Here is a 13,388-nt window from a genome sequence, read left to right on the forward strand (position 1 = left end):
AGATGATTCTCTAATCGCTACAAATAACCAGAGTATCTCACCTTAGCCATCTTCGTCTTGAAGAATCCCCTCATCCACCCTTACCCCCTAATCTTGACAGGGCGGCACAGCGGTTAGCACCGTTGCCTCACAGCAAGAATGTCACTGGTTCAAGTCTTTACCTGGCCAAGTCGACATTTCTGTGTGGAGTTTACATGTTCTCCCCGTGCCTGCGTGGGTTTCCCCCCGGGCTCTCCGGTTTCCTCCCATGGGCCAAAAACCATGTAACATAAGCCAAATGACCAATCCAAATCGACACCATAGACAAGCGCTTAATCAGCAATATTTTTTTCCTTAGTTATTCCGAATTTACATTTGCCATTAACAAGTAGGGGAGTTCTCGACACCTGCCTGAGCTCAAACTCCCCTCTCACCCTGCAAATGGGAGGGAGCCTCGGGCTTAAGGATATTATGAGCTCAGGTCTCTCTCGAGACAGCATGCCAAACACATTTTATAATCAATCATCAGCTAAGTTTGAACTCTTGAAGAACTGTTTAATAGAGAAAATATATTTTCAACATTTTTAAACATAATAGTTTTAATAACTATTATTTACTAGCTAATTTAATTTGTATTTACAATGATGCCAGTATATAATATTTCACTAGTATACTAGTATTACTAGTAAACTAGCTGTATGTATACTCATAGTCAATTCTGAAATGCTATATTGTATATATTGTTTTTTAAGTGCATTTTATGCAAATGAATATAGTATATTGTATATGCAAAATTATATAGAATGTTATACAATAATGCAGAGACATTTTGTAAGCAAGCAAGGTTTTTGTGGAGATGTTGTGGCTTTATCAACATTTTGCAACAACAAAGAAAATCAATATAACTTTTTTATAAACATGTTAAAGAATGCAATTAATGCCAAACAAGCAAAATCTGCATAAAGCATGCACACATTTGAATATGTGCCATACTGTATACGAGATTATTTGCAAAGTGGATTTGTCACGTTGGTATTTTTCAACTTATTTCAAATACATTTGTTTAAGCTTGACGTTTAAGATAAATGTTGTTTATAGTGAATCCCACTATAACTAAATACATGTTATTTCTTATATCTTAAACTCAGCATACTGTACTGTATATGCTATCCCTTCCGTCACTGATTAAACAACATAAAACTTCCATGATCAAACATGTTTGCTTATGTACTTTTTATTGATACAAGATAATAATGTAATTTGAAAAAAACAAACTCTCTTGGTTGTGCTGAAAGTGTGAACACTAAGGTTAAAAAATAACAGCAGTGGCATCTAAAGGCACAATGCAATCTGTGCAGATAAGTATAAGTGTGTGTGTGTGTGTGTGTGTGTGTGTGTGTGTGTGTGTGTGTGTGTGTGTGTGTGTGTGTGTGTGTGTGTGTGTGTGTGTGTGTGTTTCGCTGGCCAGTTTAAGCATAACAGCAAAGCAAAGAGGGACGAGTGGCAGGTTTATTGAGGTGCTGTCACCAGCCGTGTTTCAGGTCAGACTGACTGACAGCTGATTTAGAACAGTGCTGTTAAGCTATAAAGCAATCATAACCACCCCTGTTCCTCAGACACACTCCGTATCCCTTTCCACACTCACACAACACACTGACATATATAAACACACTGTCATCTAAACACTCAAAATCAACTTCACTACAATTCCTGGCACAAATGCACAAACAATAAACATTTTTTCCCTGTCATACACACACAAGCACATTAGTAATGGTAGTTTGAAGGGAATCTCCATAAGCGTAATGTATTTTACACTGTAAAAACCTCTAATTAAATGGCCCTACCCCCCAAAAAACAATGCTTACAATAAACCTGTTGCAAAATTTGAGAGTCAAAAGACCCCATTAAGTATGATTTTTAAGTGTTTTGAATTATAAATGTCCGCATAAACCAGTGTAATTGAGTACAACTAGGCTAAACCCAATTCATTATACAAAAAACTGTCCTTCTAAACCACCAAAACCAGCACACACACATTTAGATTCCTGTTCAAACACTTTAACTCCTGCCATGATAATCAGCTAATTATAGGTGTGCTGCGACTGCTATATCTAAACGCTCTTCTCTAATAAGGAACATTTCAAATTAGAGAACGAGCGAATGGCAGAAGAAGAAAAAAAAAAGAAAGAGAGAGAGAGAACAGGAGTGACGAATGGAGACGGCAAAAGAACTACTAGATAATTGATGCAAGCAATTACAACTTCCATGTCGGAGCAAATTGGTCGGCATTGCTCAGCATGTAAGAGCCCCTGACCTCATTATAACAGCTGCGTAGAAGAATAATCAAAATTAGCAGCGAGCTTTAAGGATCTGTGACAAACACCGAGCGGAAAGTTTGACTTGAATGTAATCGGTTTTGACTTCAGCCACCGGAGAGCTCTATCCGCAGGTCAAAAGCTACGGCGGAAACATGACCTCTCCGCAAAACGCCATGGACTGCTTCCATGTCACAGCGAAATCGAATAATAACAGTAATCATTAAGCACAACATCTATATTATATGACATAAATCTGCTCCAGCGGCCATAATTACAGGGAGGAGATTGTTTTACCACATAGCCAAAGAATCCCCCAGCATAGGCAGAACTAATAATCTACAGCCGCTAACCACGACCACTGGATTCAAATATGTTCACTGTAGAACAGGATGAGGGATACAAATCTACACAAACCGCTCAGAAGTGTTCCAGAGTGAACAATCGAGACCAAGAAAAGAATGACTTATCATTATGCTGCATTTAGAAAACATTTAGATGAGGTACTGGAAAATAACAGAGAGTAAAATCATATTGTACCTCATATATCATAATGTCTGACAAGTTTAATGCTTATGAACAATTGTAATATTTAACAATGTATTTATAAAAATTGACATCTCTGTTGACCAGTCAGCCCATGACTTTGGTCTCTCATTGGCTGTAGCTTATCACTACACCTGACATGTGGGGTCGAGTTTGCCAACCAATCCAGAATATTTAGCATGCTAGATATTGGATTTTCATCTGCGAGAATGATGACAATGATGCGTCAGTGAGTATCTTCAGTAGTTCACACATAAAGACGGCCAAATCACACGCTGATTTCTCCACTTGTTAACTTGAGCTTGTTAACTTGCAAATCGGGCTCAAAATCCTGTGAACTAGGAATTGGTTAAACTTAAATTCCAATTTCGTTTTTTAACCTGGAAATCCAGGTCTGTCTAATGTATTATGAATAGCACTGCTAAGGTTAGGATTCAGACTTTATATCATCCTGACAACATTTTTAAACTAAATTCTTATTCAAATTAAGAACCCTCTCAAAATAATGGTTAACTCACCATTCTGAATAGCACTGATGTGAGGATAATACTGAATTCTGATTTAGCAAGTCTGTGTAATGATGTAGATATAAATCACTGCTGTGATCAATAATCTTAATTTACAGTATCAGAGTTTTGTGAAAAAAGCCTGAGCAAACGGTAACAATTTTTGTTGACAATTTTTAACATCGACATTTAATGTCTCACGCACTGTTAAATATGTAATGACAAAAAGACAACAAATGTTTTTATGTTGCTGTAACCTATTTTAATAAGTTAATCAAGTTTCAACAATTTTATACTAACTAAATATTTTAGTCAGTTTGATGTGTTGAAACGATTAGAAAAGTTCATTTGAATCCACAAAGAATATTAAGACAGCTCTCTCTATATATATTTTTTATTTATTTTTTATTTATTTATTTTTTATCATACACCATGCCCACCATTTAAGGTGACCTGTACCGATCCATACCAACCCATTCCGACCCATACCGACCCGTACCATACTACTGTGCCACTCAGTAGAAACAGGCCATATGTGAGTGTGCACAATAACTTGTAAAATGAAAGTCTTTTGTTTACATGCCTTGGGGTGCTGTATTACACTAAAACATGACCTGATGAAAATCAAAAAGGATTCAATGGTGAGTTTCACTTCACTTTTTTGGCCAAGCGCTTATGAGCTGTAGTGAAGGAGGATAAACATAAGTGGAAAAGTTTATGAAATAATTACACAAGAAAAAAGCATGAGGGTGAATAATACTTCTGTGCAACAACCAAGTGTCAGTGTGTACCGCTGCGTTTCTGTTTATCATTAACCGTCATCTAAAGTCAGGGACTGATTTTGCATGTTCACTCTGCTCATCACCAGTGAAAATACAAGAGGATGAACGCTGAAAAATATCTTCAATGACAATAACACAATATGAGCAAGTCAAAATATATATATATATGATTCTTATTCTGTTCCTTCAAATTCAAAGAAGGTCTGTGTCATCTATAGCACTGCTGAGATTACATATGAATTGATATCTGAGTTCTGTATCCAAACTGAAATCCGTATCTATTCATTCACACTTAAAATCAGGCCTGTCTTATGTTTTAAATCAATCAACTTCAAAGTTATTTGGCAAGAGTGTTTTTCATCACAAGATATTCGAAACCCTTGAGTATTCTACAATGAAAGGCGCTGGAGAGTTTTCCCCCTGTTTATTGTTTTTTGTTTTACAGGGTCACACTCAAAGTAGAGCATCCCAGTCCAGAGGGGATCGTGAAAGCAGGTTATTCACAGGCACACTTCATACCAGCATACAGGTACTAGATAACAACCATGCAAAACATGAGCTACATTTTAGCACATAACTTCAGTCAGTCTCTACCTGTTGAACAGGAAATTCAACACAGGGTGGATGAGTAAATGAATCCTTCAAGATCAGTTAATCAAATCTGTCATTTGAAAACTCATTTTCTGACTGTAATTTCAAAATCAGCATAAGAGATTCACAAGTGAAGGAGACCAAGATAAACTGCTTCCACAAGTACACTTAACACTCTTAAACCCAAACAATGCATGTCCAGCAGAGGTCTGCACGCTGTTTAAATTATCTCATTGTCTTATTATCAGAAGTGTCTGAAGACATCTACGCACTTGGTCAGACTGTATATCAATGAATGAATCCATAAAACAACACATGCAAGGTGAACTATTTAGTGACAGAAGCTACTTTACATGTGTCAAACTAGTCCGTCCGTGATTGGGTATACTCCAAAAGCTGTGCGAGGAAGAGTGGAACAGAAAATGAAGTACTGCATACTCAGGCCTTTATTATGGTGCACAATATTGGAAAAAACTTAAATAACAAAATGTTATTTTTCTGCAATATATATAAATATAATTACAAGATCACTCTATTTGAAAAAAAAAAAAACAATATCAATCAAAATCAGTTAAAAGAAAAATAACACTGTATACTTTAATTGTATAATTTTTTTATAAGTATTTAACAGTTTAATTTTATAAATAATTAAATACTATCCATATTTGTTAACGTGGCAAACTTTAGAAGATCTTGCACCCAAATAGCTTGAATTCTTTGGCCCTGTTTACACTACTACAGTTGTGTTGTAAAACGCATAAGTTTTGCTACGGTTATGCCATCCGTTCACACTAGGCTAGAGTTTTTGAGGGCTGAAGAGGTTTCCGTTTCAGTGTGAATGTGGGAAAACGGAGATATCTGAAAATGAAGGCATGGCTGCAGACATTCTCCTCTGTGATTAGGGCTTTTTCCTCAATGTTAACTAGCCTAAACACAGTTCAGTCATTTATCCTCTCCTTGTACAGTAAGTTCAGACTTTGCAAGTTTGATATAAAAAAAAAAAAACTCCAGAGGAGACTTCGAGTAAATCAGTATACTTTATAACCTCATTCACATTACCCTGGCTACGTTATTTCAGACACCAAAAATGTTGAGGCGTGGTTTAGCTACATATTTATGTAGCTAAACATAAATAAATGTAGCTAAAGATAAATTTTCATTGAAAATACGAAATATACCCTTTTGCTGAATATCAGTTTATTAATCAGTTATGACCATTATAAAAGTATAACGTACAATAAGTTTTTACAATGTGGTTACAATAATTACCATATTAACTGCACTCAGCCAAAACACATTAACTGAGAACAAGTAATAGATTTAAAAGACTAAAGTCTGGGAATGTGTTGTTAGATATAGACAACAAGATGAATTAAATATTACGTTTAACAAATACAGTGCAATCATATCCAGCGGTAGATTCTTGATCAACAGCCTGACGTGCACAGCTCTCATATGGGTAGATGTGCTCAAAGCACACTGCTGTGCATGCCAGAGTGTGTGTATGTGGTCATGTGATGTGCATTTTCAGCGGTATAGTATGGACGGAGAGTTGTTCAGAAACACTAGATGAAACGCCAGTGTGGACGTGGATTATTTTCATTCTAAAATGCCGTTTTAAAACTAAAACGTATTAGTGTAAACAAGGCTTAGTCATGAATCATTCACACCTTTAGATTACAGTAAAACTTTGCAATGACTCCACAAACCCCTTATTCTTAGTTCATTATAATCACAATTTGACAGACCCTGCAATGGGGCTATCACAAATTTGCACATTGGGATATTGATGCTTAAACCGTGTATTGTGATGCCCTATCACACACATTCCCGCTAAAAAAATCTGTCCCTGTTGAGTCAGTTAAAGCAATATAATATTCTCTCATTTGTATATATATATTTATGATGGCATATGTAGGCTGTTTTCCTGAAAGTATAACAAAAGCAGAGCGAAAGGTTGACTTGGGGTTATGAGTAGTAATTCTAGTCCTCGTTATAGTGTGTTGGCAGTGAGCTAATGATGTCTTCTCTCCTACGCCAATCCATTGCACTGATGAAAAAAAAAAACCCAAGAGACAGAGCACAGTGTTGATCTTCGCTTGACGGAGAGGTCAAAAGAGGTCACACAGGACATCTTCCTCTCTTTCCCCTCCTTCTTTCCGTCCTCCCTCTCTCTCTCTCTTTCTCTCTCTCCCTCTCTCTCTTTATTCACCCGTCCCTATGCACTGCCAGCTCATTAAGCTACAAATGGTGCATCAGCCTTGTTCTCGCCAGCGGTAACCCCAAACCTTGGATAAATTGGCAGGCTTGCTGCATTTGCTCCGAAGCCCCGGGTCCCCTTTCAGCCGCGTTTGAAGCCAGTATGGCGGCACGGTTTCCCCAGGCAGGGTGGCTGGAGGCCAGGGCAAAGGGAAGTGGAGAGAAGGGGATGTGTGGTAGAGACGGGGCGAATCAAACACACATGTGTTTAGTCTCTGCGGCAGGAGTGAAATGCCATCATTATCCGGCTGCCTATCAAATAAATTGGCAATTACAGGGCGCCGGATTCCAGTAAACAGCACATTAATGCTTTTCTTTTGGTGTGTGTGTGTGTTTGCCATGAGAAATGGGGGACGGGCATATCGTGCCCCCTGAGTGTTTGGTCCCTTTGCCCACCCGTCACCATCTTGCTGATGAGAACCAAAGCAGGAGACGATAATGAGGTCAGTCTGAGCTGAGAAAAAAAGAATAAAATCAACTCAAATATGGGAGTGGATTTAACGCCATTGCTGCTGCAGTGTCCCTCCTACCAAGGGGCCGGCCTAAAGCGGCTCTTTAACTCTCATTATGGCCTGCTAATCTGAAGAAGAGAGTCACAGGCAGCCGTTAAAAGAGAGCGAAAGCAATGCTATTACCTGATTTTTTTGGTAGCCATAGTTACAGTACTTTGGGATTTCTGAGTAACACGTTTTATTGCTCATTCATCATTCAGGGTGGTCTTAACAGAGGCAGAGCAATGAAATATTTACATTGAGGGTCAGGTGGCAGTTTGGCCAGTTTAGTGGTCTGTCGTGTGTGTGTGTGTTTTTGGAGGTAGGGGGTGTAGCATATTAAGATGTGCTTTTGACACAAGCATGCATACATACATACACACACACACACACACACACACACACACACACACACACACACACACACACACACACACACACACACATATACATATACATACACATACAATATTTTACTAGATATGGAATTTCTATTTCAAATTTAGATTCATAATGTTATTCTATTTCAACACAGGCATGCGTACCCAGATCTGCATTTTTGGAGACTGGGAAATACGTACCCAGAGGTACATCCAGCTGCATTTCATCTGTAAAATGAACAATATGGGCAGTATAACACTGACAGTTTCTGCTCCTTTTCGTGCTACTGCTGACTAGGGTTGTAACGGTATGAATTTTTCACGGTATGATAATCGTCTAAAACAATACCACGGTTTGACGGTTTCGCGGTATACGGTATGTTACAAATGTTACAAAATAATAGAACAGTAAAGCAAATTTGACTTTTTCCAAATAATATATTTTTAGTTACTATAAACAACACCACTTACAATGAACAAATAAAAATAAGAAAATAATAAATAATGTGTCAAAGTCCAAATAAAGTCCAAATAAACATGGTGCAAATCCTCAGTAAAAAATAGATATAAATATTTACTATACTATAAATAGTTACATAACGAAACTAGATTCAATATGGAACATCCTTAGGTTTTATGTGCCAGCATGGATATGGTTGTCTATCGATATGGATTTGGATATGGTTGTCTGCAATGCAGACAAACAGCTGCATCTTCATTTGCGTCTTTTGAAAACAGCAAGAGCAGCAGTTCGTCTTTGCTGTGTCACTGTTTTGTCATGTTTCTGTGCTGCTGTGCATGCAAAAGTACTTAGTATGAGAATTATTTCATGCAAAACTTTTTTTTTTGCGTTTTATTTAGCCGCGCATAAATGTATGCCTATCTCTCATTCTGTGTTGTTCAAAAAGCTTGGTCCACAAACAAAAGCGAAACCTATGCTTATTGGTTGTGATATAGCGAGTTTGAACCAATCTGGGCACGGAGGAGGGACAATGCATCAATGTATCATGTCTGATTTGTCCGGAGACACAGTGACGAGCGTTTCTTTGTCAAATCAGCGTTGTCAAATGTTGATGACGTAACCGCACTGATTCCGGAGCCTCTGAAAGTCCGCGAATGTTATGTGATACAGCACTGGAAAGCTGAGATTCTCTTCTTTATGCCAATCTTTGAATTGTATGAATCGGATCAGCGGATCAAAAGTTATTAAACATTTAAGAGCTATACTTATTTTTAGCCGCGGGCGGCTGTCTCGGTCTTTAAGGGTTAAAACCGTTGATATGCAATTGTTCATGGTATGATAATCGTGCACGTTCAAATCGTGGTAAACCGTCATACCGGTATATTGTTACAACCCTACTGCTGACTGTTTACCTGCGTTTGGAAGGCTTTTCTGGTGTTACCAGTTTGCTCAGTAGCTCACCATGTATGCTGATGGACTTCGAAGAATGGTGAAGATCTGGTGAAGAATGGTTCCAGAAACCAGGTCAAAGAAAACCAATAAAAAAGTAAAAAGTAAATAAATAACAAGCTGAAAATGTGGTAAAATCTGAACGTGGGGAAATCACGTAACTTCGATGCACTTAGTTTTTTTTTCTAGATTGCTTTTGAAAACACTATTGGTTGGGTTTAGCAAAGAGGGTGGGTGTGGTAATCAGTAGGTTGACAAGCACAAATGGTATATACAAAAGAAATTTGAGATCATCAAAAAGTGTACACAGCGGCCTCTGTTAGATTTATGAAAAACAGTAACAGCAAGCAGACGTAGCTCTGGGTATGCATTTTGTGGCCTTCAGAAATGTAGACTTGGGTATGTATCCACGATGAGCCTGAGTTACTCTACTAACAACAAATTAGACCAATCTGATTGTAAAGTTGGAACACGCAGTCAGAATTCAGAGTTTTTGAACAGGATTTAATTATCAACCATGTTATTCAGAACAAGCAAGATGTAGCTGATATTGAATGTGAATAATGAATGTGAACAATCAGAATTCAGATTTACAGTTAGTATTTAAATTCATGAATATATTTAAAGCAGGTTTCAAGAGTTCCCACTTATATATGCTAAGCGTTCATAGCAGGTTTGCTGTCCTGGGAGAGAACCCTGAGCTTGAAGATATTTGAGCGCAAGGCTACCGCCCGGTCAATAAGCATTCACTTTGAAAAAGGGAGGAAAAGAAGGAGATGGGTGGAAGGGGGGATTCTTTTAAAACAAAGATAGAGCAGTAGGGAGAAATCGATCCATTTATTGTAAACTAGGATCACTCTGATTAGATTTTTACTGATTACAGATGAAGGCAACGCAGTGGCGCAGTAGGTAATGCTGTCGCCACACAGCAAGAAGGTCGCTGGCTCGCTGGTTCGAGCCTCAGCTCAGTTGACGTTTCTGTGTGGAGTTTGCATGTTCTCCCTGCGTTTGCGTAGGTTTCCTCCGGGTGCGCCGGTATCCTCCGGAATGAATGTGTGAATGTTTCCCAGAGATCGGTTGTGGCTGGAAGGGCATTTGCTGTGTAAAAATGTGCTGGATAAGTTGGCGGTGGCTGGATTCCACTGTGGCGACCCCAGATTAATAAAGGGACTAAGGCGAAAAGAAAATGAATGAATGAATGAATGAATGATTACAGATGAGCAGCCAGTCTTGCTCAATCATATCACATGCTTCTCTCGAAATTAGTTTATGAAACTTTACTTGATGAATCTGATTCTGAGTTTGAAAGAATGCAGATTTGGAATAGGGCTTGCATTTGGAACTCAGTTATTAATTCCACCCCATAATCTCCACACAGTCCTATTAAATGAGAATAAAATAGAAGAACATGAACAAGAAAGAAACAATACATTTTAAGAAGTCATTTTCACAAACCATTTTTTGCCTACTTCATGTTTGTGTAAGACATTTGCTTTGGTATCAATGATAGCAATTGTAGTTTTGTTATTCATGTTAAATTTGAGTAATTTTATAGTGAATATATATTATCAGGGTGGCACGGTGGCTTATTGCAAGAAGGTTGTTGGTTCAGCTGTGTCAGTTGGCATTTCTGTGTGGAGTTTGCATTTTCTCCCCGTGTTTGTGTGGGTTTCCTTCGGGTGCTCTCGTTTTCTCCACAGTCCAAAGACATGTGCTATAGGTAATATGAATAAATTGGCCATTGTGTGTGTGAATGAGTGTGTATGGGTGTGTACCAGTGCTGGGTTGCGTCTAGAATAACATCCACAGCATAAAACATATGCTAGATAAACTGACGGTTCATTCCGCTGTGGCGACCTCTGAAAGAGAGACTAAGCTGAAGGAAAATGAGTGAGTGAATGAATGAATGAATATATATATTATTGGTTACAATTTTTGTGATGACCATGTACAGAATGCACATCTAACTTGTATCCATATTAAAACTCATTTAATTTCGTGCGCTACAGATGAACAAGGCTAAATATGGCTTTGGAAGATGAGTAGGTGTATGTCAAAACCTATTAAGGGTAAACAATCCCTTCTAGCTTTATCATACAAATGGAATTCCACATATCTTTGCTTGTTATTTTTACCTGTCCAGTAATCAAACTATCTTGTGTTTCATCTCTACCTTTATCGGTTTCCCGCATTCCACTTACATTTCTTCATTTCCTATATCTCCCTTCTTTTCCTTCTCCTCAAGCTTTATCTCTTCGGTCTTCTCTCTCTTCCCTGACGAGAGGCTGCAGGTATCATTTCAATTTCTGATGTCAACATCAAATTACTTATTTCATTTCATGCCTGGCCAAGCATCCTATAGCTACACGCAGGAGTGGTCGCGCTCAACTCGTTCTGCCGTGTCTGTTCTGACGACTCGCTTCGCCCTCCAGCTGACAGCTCTAATTATGCCCGATATCTGATAGTAGCTGCACGCACACACACACACACACACACACACACACACACACACACACACACACACAGACACACACACACCTCCAATGTGGGAGCCGAGGCTTGAAGTTTAAAGAGGGTCTGTGCGAGACTGACTTCCACATGAGGCTGCGTGTACGGTCTAACATCTCTAAACAAGGCTAACACAACTTTCAGTGCAGTGTAAACTGTATAGACTGTTATGACATGGATGAATGCAGTTTCAAGAGGGTTGTATATGAGAGTATGTATGTAAGGCTTCACTGATTCTGGGTAATAAAGTGAAGCTGAACGGAAAAAAAAAAAGTTTAGAAAGTTTAACAAATACACATAGTTAGGTACTGTAAAAAATACAGGCTGTCAAATATATTTCAAATATGTCATATGGAATACAGTATTTTTTACAGGTTTGGATGGGTGGATTGAGTGGGTGGATGGATGATTAGATGGTTGATAAATTAATGGATGGATGAAGTTAGTGAGTTGCTGGGTGTATATATGAATGAGTTTGTGGGTGGATTTTAATGCATTGAGTGTATGGATGAATAAATGATAAATTAATATATGGATGAATAAATATATGCATAGATAATGGATGGATGGATGGATGGATGGCTGGATGGATGGATGGATGGATGATTGGAAGGGTGGATTTGGATGAATTGAGTGTATGGATGAATGAATGATAAATTAATGGATAGATACTGGATGGATGTATGGATTGATGTATGGATGCATGGATGGATGGATGGATGGATGGATGGATGGATGGATAGATGGAGTGAATGGGTGGGTGGATGAATGAGTTTGTGGGTGGATTTGTATGCACTGAGTGTATTGATGAATGGATGATAAATTAATAGATGAATGGACAGATAATGGTTGGATGGATGGATGGATGGATGGATAGATGGATGGATGAATAGGGTGGGTGGATGGATGGATTGAGTAGATGAATAGATGGATGGGCGGGTGGATGAATGGATGATAAATTAATGGGTAGAAAGATGGATGGATGGGTGGATGGATGAATGGATGATAAATTAATGGATGGAAGGATGGATGGATGCATATATAGATCAATAGAGGAATTTATGGGTGGAGAAATGGATGGGATAGGCAGATGAATTTTTATACTGCCCACAACATTAGAAATATAACACACACACACACACACACAGACAAAGAACAGTAAAAAAGATTTAGTACAAAGAGCAAATTTCAAATTCCAGCGCCTGATGTGTGTGGTTTGTGTTTTTACGGCACATCACTGATGTCTAAGCATGGTCACAGGTACATTTTTCACCGTCTTACTTCCTGTCGTCTCCACTTCTAGGGTATATAAGCATAGTGTCGCTTCAGCCTGAGTCTCCACTGAAGCTGCCAGCTGAGTAAATAGGATGTTCTTATCACCAGCCGAGCACAAACACATAGCAGAGCCTGCAGGCCTGAGGGCGCAGACAGCCTCCGCTCCTCCACCTCACACCCTGACAACACCAACATACACACAGGGGAGAGGAGAACACACTCCTATTGTTCCTGTTGGCACTGGGCCTTGTCGCTTTACACCAATGCAGTGGATATGAGAAACTGTAAAAGACTGTTTAAATATTGAACCTTGTTTTTCTTGAGTACAAGAGGAGATAAGAA

The 13,388-nt window shown here is 38.5% G+C and overlaps 1 protein-coding gene across 28 annotated transcripts in view; it reads right to left on the bottom strand.

Annotated features, from left to right (window-relative positions):
• auts2a (activator of transcription and developmental regulator AUTS2 a) overlaps positions 1-13,388 on the bottom strand; it is a 760,542-nt gene that overhangs the window by 314,749 nt on the left and 432,405 nt on the right. The window lies entirely within an intron of this gene.

This window comes from Danio rerio, chromosome 10 (genome assembly GCF_052040795.2).
Source record: "Danio rerio strain M-AB ecotype USA chromosome 10, GRCz13ab, whole genome shotgun sequence".
NCBI classification, from domain to species: Eukaryota; Metazoa; Chordata; class Actinopteri; order Cypriniformes; family Danionidae; genus Danio; species Danio rerio.